The 13,124-nt window shown below is 38.8% G+C and overlaps 1 pseudogene across 1 annotated transcript; it reads right to left on the reverse strand.

The window, feature by feature from the left end:
- Positions 1-1,671: 1,671 nt before the first annotated feature.
- On the reverse strand, positions 1,672-12,500 carry LOC145420065 (spastin pseudogene; annotated as a pseudogene). The gene has a single exon (XR_013901357.1). The product of XR_013901357.1 is annotated as a spastin pseudogene (transcript).
- Between the last annotated feature and the right edge of the window lie 624 nt (positions 12,501-13,124).

Here is a 13,124-nt window from a genome sequence, read left to right on the forward strand (position 1 = left end):
TGGTGGTTAGAAATAAATATGATATGTTATATGAAGTATATAATAAAAGCAAAGGCTTCACGTAAAGAGGGATTGGGACAGCTTTTAAGCAGGGTGACCTGCAGTATCCCACTGATTAACAGCCTCAACTGACACGTTCATGATGACTTTTGCTTTGTTCCCATTCCTCAGATCGATTTTCCCTTTATAAGGTTTGCTAAACCAGATGCTATATTTATGCTAAAAGTGGCCATAAAGAGTAAGGTCAGAAGGAGGAAAGGTAATACAGCAATGAAGAATAAAGGCAAAGTCAAAGACCGATTCCAGCTTTAAAAGCTATCTATGTATTTTTTTGTACATAGATTTATATGAAAAAGATGATCTGATTTCTAGCAGCAAAGGGCACATGCAAAAAAGCATTGGCAGGATAAATTCAGTTAAAGGGGAAAATCAGTGCAAAGGTACAGAAAAATACTTATATTAGTTTGGAAATCAACAAGCAAAGAAATCCAGATAGATGTGATTTTTCCCATTCAATAGTACTTTTAATGTTCATAATTAAAAATGCTTTTGATTAATTTTGTCAGTAGGAGTAAAAGTTTGATGATTTTTTTCTCAGTGTTACTGCTCCATTAATAATAAGTGTTTAATAATTAATAATAAGTGAATCCAAGTTTTACCCCAATGTTTCCACCATTCCTCTCACCTAACCCTCATTTCCTCTTCAGGCCTTGCCTTTCAACCACACACACCCTCTACAGCAAATTAACAATATCTGAAAGTCATGTCCTTAAGAAATAAGAGGGGAAAATCGAGTTAAGACCCAACACAGGACCTGAAAGGTGCATCTAGCCCTTCAGCTGATTCATCTACCGTTTGCTGAACCCTTGTCAGAAATTGTTAGAAGAAGAAGAAGCTATTCTTAAGGATGGGAAACTCTTGATTGATGGAATCTTGAATATAGAAAAGTAACAATGGATTTTAATCCACAATGTAATGCCATTGGGAAAGCATGTGATTGGCAAATGCATCATTTTTCAGGATAGCAATGATCCCCAAAATACTGTCAGTACAGTAAAAGCATACCTGGATAGAAAAACATACAATAGAACAGCATCAGTCATGGCTTGGCCTCCCCAGAGCCCAGACCTCAATATTACTGAAGCAGTGTGGGATCATTGTGACACGAGAACGGAACAAAAGGCGGACAACACCCAAAGACGTGCTCTGAATATCCTTCAAGAAGCCTGGAAAACTGTTCCTGTGGAAATGACAAGAAAACTAGAACTGAAGAATAACAGTTACAATGCCAAATATTGACTTTCAAGCTTGTTATATTGTTATAAACTCTATTTTACGTATATTTCCATTTATGTTTGCACATGTTCAATAAAATCATTGCTCCTGAGGCAACGAGGAATGGCTAAAGATTTCTGCCACTACTCCATAACAAACATCAACTAAAAGTGTTTGATAAATGCATTCTATTTGCTTTTTTAAAAATCACAAAGTGAGAGATTTTTTTTCAATTTAAGTGAGCATTATGTTAATGTTTTAAATGTCATGGCATAGGATCAGATCGCTTCAAAGTAAATTATATTTTGAAATGTACAATCCCTTAAACACTGTGTCCTGATCTTGAACTAATAACTACTGAGATCTCAAGTCTACTGCATAATAAGACAAACAGCACCATTTAGAAAATTTCTTTTTATTGCAAGTATTCTTAATGCTTTGATGTTTTGTACAGATTTTCATATTTACAGTGATAATTAGTATTCGTCTAATAAATAATACAACTGAAAGTCATTCTCTAGCCTACATGTTTAAATATTGCACGTGCAAAGTATGTATAATATGTGCTTGTCCAATAGATATGCTGTCTTAGCAGCTATTTACAATGTTACATAAGAAACAAATGTGGGATCCAACCACCATGCTACTAAAGAGACACTGTGCGTTTCCCCTCCAAAACAAACCCTCCACTTCAGTGATGGAGTCATGCAATTATTCTACTGGGGTGAAGACAGTTTAATTACAGCATCACTGCAATAACAGTATCCATCCAAAAAAAAAAAAAACATCAAATAAAATTTTAATTATTTCTAAATAAGAAATTCGTGATAAAACAGTTTTCCAATTAACCACTACATAACAGTAGTGTCTAGTTCTTATTTGGTAGGAAATGTCCACCAGTGCTGTAACGTTTTCAAAAATAATAGTAAAAGAAAAAAAGCATTTTGATGAAAAACTAAACCAGCGTGACCTACTGTACAAGTTTGTTTAGGCTGCTTTTGCAGCAGTGCTCTTTATAAAGTCTCCAGGGTGTGATAGTAATAAATCATCTGTGAATGAAACCTTTTACACGTTTAAAATCACTTTGTCTGCCATAGGCAAGAAATCTGTTCCTATAAATACACCGTTTAATTATGTGTTCGCATTGCAACTGCTGCTCTGCCAGAAGTGTAGGTAGAGCAAAGTCAACCTATACATTATACATATCCTCATATTTGAACATTCAATATCAATATATTTTCCACATATTGTGAATATAACGCTGAGTGTGCAGAGAGGGAGAAACACGCAAACACCGTGACGAGACAAGAGCACGGGCAGTGTGATGTTACTTCACCTCTAGATGGCACTATTGCACAACCTACAACCTTCTGCATCGTTTCACTGGAATGGATGACAAGTACAGTGCAAAAACAATAACAGGAACAAACTGAGTCCGATATGATATACATATTTATGCCAAAAAAAAATGCCCGTTTGATCTTGTGTTTCCATGTAGGAACAGGGAAAAATGTCTATATTGTGTTGTCTGGTTCACCTCGGCAGAGTTCTATGGCTTTGGCAGGAGGGTTGAGAGGAAACAGAAAGGGCCTTTACCGCCTGCACCTGGCATGTTTGTGATGAAGCAGCTGCCTCTACTCCTGCTGAGCCTCCTCCCTGTACCTCTGAACCCGAGTGAGCAGAGAGCACCGACGGTCATGCACACACACAGATACTGTACACTTCAACAGACACTGGAGATACAAATGATGGGCCATTTGCTAAACCTGCAGCACACACTGCTTTCTATGTGAAAGAACCATTCTGTGAGAAAAACTCTACTGCTCATTTGATCTATGACCTCTGAAAAACAGTTCATGATTTCCATTACTATTCAATTATAAAAAAAAAAAAAGTACATTCCCTGGGTTATACAGCACTGATATGCAAAGCTTAATTGTATATCTGTAACTCTAGAACTGCAGTATTTATAGTTTTCTTAGTTTAATATTTCAATTTCATATTCTTCTTCTAAGTATAAAATCCCTTTTGTTATATTTGTCTCGTTAATTTAACTGAAATACACTGAAAATTGCTCACAAATTAAGGTTTATGTGTCAATACAAATGCAGGTTTTATTGCTGGGAGCTTCCCGTGATGCACTGACTATTTCTTCTTCCATGACACTAATGTTTTGTCTTTGCTTCATCATTTATGTACTGTACTGTATCCCCAGTTTTCCAGCGAGGGCTGCGTACATTTTGATTGCATTAACGTTTTTATCCAGCCTTTATGTGCAAGCTTGAGCTGCAAAATTCAAATGTAGTTACTGACAGGCCAAAGTGCAACAGGGAAGAGATTAAATGGGATCAAAGGGAGTGGCATTATAAATTCCTTCCTTCCTGAGATTCAAATCCTCCAATCAAAACGGTGCCAGCAATGCAAAGACAGATTTCTTTAAAGGATTGCACACAATAACAAAGTCAGTCGTTTATTTATTAAAGCACTGTTAATAATTTTAGTTGCTGCTATTTCAAATAAATGTTTGGTACAACAAATTTCTCCGTGTTCTGTCTCAGGCTTTATTCGGGCCCTGGTACTAGAGCTATGGTCTGTTCTTGAGTGCAGCAGTGACGACATCAGAGTGGTCCGTCCCAAACCAACTCCCATTGACCCCACAGATAGGAGTTGCATTAAGGTATTGTATGTATGTGCGTGCGTGTGTGTGTGAGAGAGAGAGGGAGAAGGAGAAACTTCCTGGAGCCCACAATGCCCCAATTTTTAGATATCTACATAATAGTACAGACACAGATCTCTTAGAAGTTTTGCTTTTCCATCATGTTTTTAGCTCACTGGTTACAAAGGTGTTTAAATTGATTAAAATTAAATTGATTCCAATTATTATTAACCCAGGACTCAGAATAGTGGTCCATGTGTTGCTGTGATACCAGCAGCCATGTAGAAAATTCACTTGTGAATATTCATATTTAAGAAACTGGCAATAGTGATTTTGTTAACAAGAAAGGCTTTTTGCTGATTGGTTTATGGGTGTCTGGGCAAATAAGCCTTACTTTCATAAGACTGCATTTTTAGTTATGTTTTTGGCAGAATTTCTCTCAGGAAAGCTTCAACAAGCTCCAGCGTGAGCCTGTCTGTGTGTGTCTGATGCTTGGCCTCTGACAGCAGCCAAGTCATCTCTCTCAGAGAGACTAGCCAAGTGAATACGGACAGCCAGTGATGTGTAAACTGTGTCCTGCCACAGGCGACTTTAAAGTCTGCCTTATCAGTGGGTTATACATATATGCTGAGGTCAAAGGAAAACTAAATATACACACACCAGCACTTTGGTGAATTAACTCGAGTCTTTGCTTTAATCTGTGCTAAGTACAGTAGGAGGTTTGGTAGTACATATGAAGATAAGTTCACACATGCACAGAAACATCAGAAGACACATGAAAGTATAGATATTTCTATTTTAGAAAAAAAAATCCATCGTATCTTGTTTTTTTCTTTACGTTTCTTTGAAGCTGTTTAATATAATCTAAGTTGTAGCTCGTTTGTGCAAGTGTCTCTCTTTTTTTCCTTTGATGCTTTTGATGATATATTTTCCCTGTTCTACCAGACCCAGTGAAAAATGCAGGGAGCTTTCCTGTAGTTTAATATTCTTCAGGCTGCAATAGGTTTCTGCTCAACCACTCTGCTCAGAATATATGTCTTATTCAGTTTTGAGAGTGTGGTAAACCATGTTTTATCTTTGCAATCATAAATTCTTTTTACATTTTGTTTTGCTTTGAATACTACAGATATTATTTGTCATATTATCGGTAGTGTTTGTAGTTGAATAGTGTTATATTATTATTATGTGTTAGGATTTGATCAATCCATGACGTGCACAAATGCATTCACAATGGTCTTTAAAAGCAAATACATTTTTTCTCTCTAACAGCTGCTGTATTTACTTTCCTCTTCAGTCCTTCCTGTACTTGGTCAACCTCCTCTCCTCTTCCCAGTCGGTGTGGCAACTGCTGGGCCGACAGTCTTTGGCCAACAAAAGCGAATACACCCTGAGGGAGATGCCAACCTCCATACCTGTAAGTGTTTTTCTTCTTCTTCTTTTCCACACACTGCAGTTTTTTTTTGTCATCCATCTGAGGGCATGTTTGCACTTTTTATTTGGCCTCCAAACACCACCCACCCATTTGTTTTACTTCAAACGCATTCAAATAAACCCTCTCACACTGAGACTGATATACGTTCTCCACCTTACCCATTGTAAATTTCCACACAGTTTTCGTTTTGCACCCTATCCGGTGCATTCTTGTTCAAAGCCTCTCATTTTACTCCACAGGATTTGATTGACAGACTGATTGCCGTGAATTCGGATGGGAAGATTCATTCTCTCTTCCACTACGAAGAGAGTCACACATTCGGCCTAAGGTGGGATTCATTATTTTTTTCATATTACTTAACATCAGTGGGGAAGTAGACGATATCAGATTATCACCTGGTGACTGCACACACACTTCAGCCTCTGGCAATAGGAGACTGGCATGGTGACGTAATCGGCCTTAAAATGCGGCCTTTAAGGCTGCAGACCCTGAATTGGGATACAGCCTCTGAATCGCTGCATCTTGTAGCTGTGTCGTCTTAAATTGGTCATGTGATTTTGACGCGCCGGCGCGTCCGGCAACCCCAGAGGTTTAACTTAATATTTAAGTGTCTCTTGGTTTTAGACTAGTTGTTTAGTCTAATTTGATGTTTTAAACCAGAAAAGGAAGAAGAGGGCTTAGAATTACAGGTAAGAACTGCTCAGTGGTATGTGATAAACTGTAAATGTAAAGCTTACAGGTCAGTCCTCATGTTTTTAAATCAGATTTTGAGTCTGTACATGGCACATTATGCTTTTGCATGTTGTGAAATGTGCTGCAAAACAAACTGAGGTAAACTAACTGGTTTACTGTGATGGATTTAAAGTGTGTGTGACTGGTGCGCAGTGGCTGTGGTGCTCACGGTCAGAGTTCAGTCACAAAGAGGGTAACAGAGATGAATTTAAAGTTAAGGTGATGGTGCTTAGATTCATTCACAGACTGAAACCTTCACACCAACTTTATCCTGTGTCTCTTAGTTTTAGACTAGTTGTTTAGTCTATTTTGATGTTTTAAACCATATCACAGGGTTTTTACTTCACCATTTACGGGGTTTTAACAAGCAAACAAAAGACAGATCGTGATGTTTGAAAATGTTTTGGAAATATTCTTTAAAGATTAGATGTAAAATACGCAGAGGACAAATTCAATTGGTTTATTAGTTTATTACATAAGTTGAAAAAAAGTTAAACAAGTAAATAAAGAAACAACGTAAAAGAAAAGTAAACAAAACAAATCGGTAAATAAAGGAAAATGGTAATAAGAAGGGGAAAAAAAAGAAAAGAGAAAACCCCAACAATCCCCTCTGAGCAAGCACTAGGCGACAGTGGGGAAGAAAAACTGCCTTTAAACGGGCAGAAACTTCCGGCAGAACCAGGCTCACGAGGGGCAGTCAACTGCCGGGACTGGTTGGGGTGAAAAAAGATGAAGGAGAGAGGGAAGAAGTGTTAGGAGAGAAGGGGAGAGGAGAGGTGAAAATTAAGATGGAACAGAGGTGGAGGGAGACGAGGTGACGTCAGCAGTAGAAAAAATAGAAAGAGTAGAAAAAGCAGGAGTGTCCCTCCTCCAGAAGAAGCGGAAACGTTTTTTCTTCTTTTCCATGAGCTTTTCCACGACCACTTTTTTCTCTAGGATGAGGGTTCTCAACTGATCGGTTGTTTCTTCAACTTCCTTCTCAAGTTTCTGGCATCTTTGCTCCATTTCTTTTAATAGATTGCACTTGTCTGTATTTTGCTGTTGTTTTTCCTTGTGCATCTTTTCTAACTGCTCATTTCTTCTTGTGATTTCTTGAAGCTTACGCTGCAGGTCTTCATTTATTTTCTCTTGTTGCTGCTTTTGTGCAAGCATTTCAGCGTTTTCACACTTCAAGTTGTCTGAGTTCAACAACATCTCATTAATGACCTCTGAGTGTTTTTTCGCCATTTCATTGATCCTACGCTGCATCTTTGAACATCGTTTTTCCAATACTTCTCCTTCCAGTTCAGGTGTTCTGTCCTTCATTGTATTAATTTGTTCAGTTGTAGATTTCTTCTCTCCAAGTCCTGGAGAATACGTTTTTTTTCTTTTTCCTGTTGCTCTTTCTCTTGAAGAAGCTCTTTATTTTTGCACTCTGTTTCATCCAGCCTGACTGGATTTGGATTTATTGAAGAAGGACCACCAAAATCTTTGTTCTATTTGGTGTACATGTTAAGAGTTGCTGGACTAACAGTTGGTTTGATTTGCTTCAGAGAATCCTCAAAGTCTTTTATCTTAATGTTGCGCACCTCAGCAGCAGCTATAACACGGACTTGTTCTGGTGCCAACTCTCTTATTGGGCCAAGTGCAGCATCTTTGGCTAATGCTGTCAAATCGCTCCCTGAATATCCTTCAGTCACTTTTGCAAGACAGGACAGTTCGTCTTGGCTCAGTGGACTCCCGTGCGTTCCCAAAAGATTTTTCAGCAGCGTAAATCTTGTCTTCTCATCGGGTAAGGTCACATATACTCTTTTTGCAAAGCGCCTTAATATTGCTTCATCGAGCTCCTGGGGCCTGTTCGTTGCTCCCATTACAAGTACTCTGTCATCCTTTCCTGACTGCAACCCGTCAAACTCAATGAGGAACTCAGTTTTTAAACGGCGAGAGGCGTCGTGCTCCCCCTCCCTCCTTTGACAGAGCAAGCCGTCCACTTCATCGATGAAGATTACTGAGGGCTGTCTCTCTCTTGCAACTGCAAAGAGTGCTCGTACGAGCTTCTCGCCTTCTCCCACATATTTGGAGGTCAAACTAGCAGCACTGATGTTGAAGAATGTTGCATTAGACTCTGCAGCAACTGCTTTGGCGAGCATGGTCTTCCCATTTCCTGGTGGGCCAAATAAAAGCAAGCCACGTGCAGGAGCTCTCAGACCAGTAAAGAGATCAGGTCTTAAGGCAGGAAGGATGACAATTTCTTGAAGTGCTTGCTTTGCCAGATCCTGCCCTGCGATGTCATCAAATGACACAGTCGCTCCACTGTATACAATTTCATTTGTAATTAAGCTGACCAGTTTACTGTCCACATTCTTTTTCATATCCCTCTTCGGGGGCTGTTTCACAGCTGCCGGTCTTCCATTCTGAGTTTTTCCCACCCGAGCGGTTTTCTTTGCATCAGTTATTCTTAATGGAGGTCTTACAGAAGTGGAGGGTCTGATGGTGGTGGAAACACCTGCGGGTTGACTTTTAGGAACTGACTTTGGCTTACTTGCAATTGTTTTGGTCGACATTTCTCTTGCGCGACTTCCCCCCTGTTCACAGTCATAACACGGTAAACTAGTCATAAACGAAAACGTTTAGGCTATTTATCGCATTTAAAGGTCTTTCTTTGGGACAACGTCACAGAACACAGAAACGTCACAGGGCTTTGGAGCGTGATGTTACAGAGGTTTACAAATACTTTCAAATATAGCTCTGGTCGAACGTTTGAAGGCTGCGAACAAACTGACTAAAACTTGCTGCTCCTGACCCCTATTTATAGAAAAACTTCAAAGGCTCAAAGGCATGTGCTTGTGACATCATCACATGTCCTTGTGACATCATCACATGTCCTTGTGACATCATCACTCTTCATGAATCAGATTGTCACATGACATTTTAGAATGGGGATGTTTTTTTTTAAACCGTTTTCAAATTTAACCCTCTGTGGTCCAGGGTATAATTGGCCGTTCTTGACTATTTTTGATTTTACCTCTATATTTCACCTTTAAAATATGTTTTTCTTGCCTTATTTGGCACCATTATTTTCAGCACAACCTCAAATATCTGAAATTTGAGTTATTGTTTTCATTTTGGTATACTATATTAGCACAGTTGATCTAAATTAATAACACAATAAATTGTGTGTGCATCTCCTGTTTTGTCATGGTTGTATGTCCCGGTTCGTGACAGGCTGCATGAGCTCATCTGGTGGGAGTGTAGTACTGTAGTATTTCAGGCATAAAAACGTGGTTTTCACAGACCTTGTCACAGGGTCTGAGTCTAAGATTCAAATTGTAAACACACAAACACTCAGGCTTGCTGCAAACCTTAGCTGATCCCCCGTGGGCTTAATTTACTGCCATTGTTTACGCACCATTGTAATTGCTTCTCTAGTTTGGCATTACACTTTAATTATGGAATGTAATTATATTTTGTCTATTTTTAGTTGTGGCATTGTGTTGTAATTAATGAAGGGCCTGCACACTCCAATATCAATTTACAATTTAAATTCTCCACAGCATGTTTAACTACATTATGTTGTGCCTTTCCAGAATCCCAGATTTACTTACACATCTCCCTTTATGATACATTAGTACTACATTTGACCTAAACCTTTTCCATCCTTTTTCCAAACTCTCATTCATTTTTTACCTGATAACCAAAAACTGTGATAGTGAAAGGCTGAAATATTTCTAGGGGTATGAGATTTCTGTGTGTTTTCTGTAGGTGAGCAGCTGCGAGAAGTTTGGCTACGGGGTGATGGTGACACAGGTGGCAGCAACTGCTCCGGGAGTTGTGGCTCTGCACAGTTCAGGTACTATTGCAGTTATTTGGACACAACAAACACTTGTCAGCTGTGATGCTTAAGGCTTATATTATAAGTTGTTGTTGTTGTTTTTGTGTTGTCGGTATAAAGGAGACTTAAGGCAGCTTAGGGAGAAATGTATTTGTCAAACCGTTTTTGTTTGGGTAAGAAAGAGTAAGAAGAGGCGTTCTTTTTTGATAAATGGATTCACATATCAGTTGTATACTGATACTAGGTTTATCCATATGCAAAAGGCTCCAGGAAATACCGTACTCTTGTCAAAAGAGGTCAAAAAATGAAGCTAGTGAACAAATATTTTAATCCTGCATTCTTTCTATTGGCTAGAAGGGGCGACTCAACTGGTTATGGGAAAAGAAGTCTGATTACTTATCAGCCCTTCGCTTATAACAGCACCGCTGCGTTCTGAAACCTATTCTCTCCTATGACTTTACCCACGCAAGAACAGTTCCCTGCTGTGTTGAGCAGCGCTGGCTGTGGAGCACTCATGTGTTCCATGATGTGACATATGTTTGTGCCATCGATAAAAAGGCAGACTGACAGAAAGAAGGATGACCTCAAAAAGTGATATAGTCCAGACAGAGCTTACAAATGATGGGCCATTTGCTAAACCTGCAGCACACACTGCTTTCTATTAAATACTGCACGTGCAAAGTATGTATAATATGTGCTTGTCCAATAGATATGCTGTCTTAGCAGCTATTTACAATGTTACATAAGAAACAAATGTGGGATCCAACCACCATGCTACTAAAGAGACACTGTGCGTTTCCCCTCCAAAGCAAACCCTCCACTTCAGTGATGGAGTCATGCAATTATTCTACTGGGGTGAAGACAGTTTAATTACAGCATCACTGCAATAACAGTATCCATCCAAAAAAAAAAAAAACATCAAATAAAATTTTAATTATTTCTAAATAAGAAATTCGTGATAAAACAGTTTTCCAATTAACCACTACATAACAGTAGTGTCTAGTTCTTATTTGGTAGGAAATGTCCACCAGTGCTGTAACGTTTTCAAAAATAATAGTAAAAGAAAAAAAGCATTTTGATGAAAAACTAAACCAGCGTGACCTACTGTACAAGTTTGTTTAGGCTGCTTTTGCAGCAGTGCTCTTTATAAAGTCTCCAGGGTGTGATAGTAATAAATCATCTGTGAATGAAACCTTTTACACGTTTAAAATCACTTTGTCTGCCATAGGCAAGAAATCTGTTCCTATAAATACGCCGTTTAATTATGTGTTCGCATTGCAACTGCTGCTCTGCCAGAAGTGTAGGTAGAGCAAAGTCAACCTATACATTATACATATCCTCATATTTGAACATTCAATATCAATATATTTTCCACATATTGTGAATATAACGCTGAGTCCTGCCTGACAGCACATTCCCATGAGTGTGCAGAGAGGGAGAAACACGCAAACACCGTGACGAGACAAGAGCACGGGCAGTGTGATGTTACTTCACCTCTAGATGGCACTATTGCACAACCTACAACCTTCTGCATCGTTTCACTGGAATGGATGACAAGTACAGTGCAAAAACAATAACAGGAACAAACTGAGTCCGATATGATATACATATTTATGCCAAAAAAAAATGCCCGTTTGATCTTGTGTTTCCATGTAGGAACAGGGAAAAATGTCTATATTGTGTTGTCTGGTTCACCTCGGCAGAGTTCTATGGCTTTGGCAGGAGGGTTGAGAGGAAACAGAAAGGGCCTTTACCGCCTGCACCTGGCATGTTTGTGATGAAGCAGCTGCCTCTACTCCTGCTGAGCCTCCTCCCTGTACCTCTGAACCCGAGTGAGCAGAGAGCACCGACGGTCATGCACACACACAGATACTGTACACTTCAACAGACACTGGAGATACAAATGATGGGCCATTTGCTAAACCTGCAGCACACACTGCTTTCTATGTGAAAGAACCATTCTGTGAGAAAAACTCTACTGCTCATTTGATCTATGACCTCTGAAAAACAGTTCATGATTTCCATTACTATTCAATTATAAAAAAAAAAAAAGTACATTCCCTGGGTTATACAGCACTGATATGCAAAGCTTAATTGTATATCTGTAACTCTAGAACTGCAGTATTTATAGTTTTCTTAGTTTAATATTTCAATTTCATATTCTTCTTCTAAGTATAAAATCCCTTTTGTTATATTTGTCTCGTTAATTTAACTGAAATACACTGAAAATTGCTCACAAATTAAGGTTTATGTGTCAATACAAATGCAGGTTTTATTGCTGGGAGCTTCCCGTGATGCACTGACTATTTCTTCTTCCATGACACTAATGTTTTGTCTTTGCTTCATCATTTATGTACTGTACTGTATCCCCAGTTTTCCAGCGAGGGCTGCGTACATTTTGATTGCATTAACGTTTTTATCCAGCCTTTATGTGCAAGCTTGAGCTGCAAAATTCAAATGTAGTTACTGACAGGCCAAAGTGCAACAGGGAAGAGATTAAATGGGATCAAAGGGAGTGGCATTATAAATTCCTTCCTTCCTGAGATTCAAATCCTCCAATCAAAACGGTGCCAGCAATGCAAAGACAGATTTCTTTAAAGGATTGCACACAATAACAAAGTCAGTCGTTTATTTATTAAAGCACTGTTAATAATTTTAGTTGCTGCTATTTCAAATGAATGTTTGGTACAACAAATTTCTCCGTGTTCTGTCTCAGGCTTTATTCGGGCCCTGGTACTAGAGCTATGGTCTGTTCTTGAGTGCAGCAGTGACGACATCAGAGTGGTCCGTCCCAAACCAACTCCCATTGACCCCACAGATAGGAGTTGCATTAAGGTATTGTATGTATGTGCGTGCGTGTGTGTGTGAGAGAGAGAGGGAGAAGGAGAAACTTCCTGGAGCCCACAATGCCCCAATTTTTAGATATCTACATAATAGTACAGACACAGATCTCTTAGAAGTTTTGCTTTTCCATCATGTTTTTAGCTCACTGGTTACAAAGGTGTTTAAATTGATTAAAATTAAATTGATTCCAATTATTATTAACCCAGGACTCAGAATAGTGGTCCATGTGTTGCTGTGATACCAGCAGCCATGTAGAAAATTCACTTGTGAATATTCATATTTAAGAAACTGGCAATAGTGATTTTGTTAACAAGAAAGGCTTTTTGCTGATTGGTTTATGGGTGTCTGGGCAAATAAGCCTTACTTTCATAAGA

Source organism: Astatotilapia calliptera, chromosome 14, assembly GCF_964374335.1.
Source record: "Astatotilapia calliptera chromosome 14, fAstCal68.1, whole genome shotgun sequence".
NCBI classification, from domain to species: domain Eukaryota; kingdom Metazoa; phylum Chordata; class Actinopteri; order Cichliformes; family Cichlidae; genus Astatotilapia; species Astatotilapia calliptera.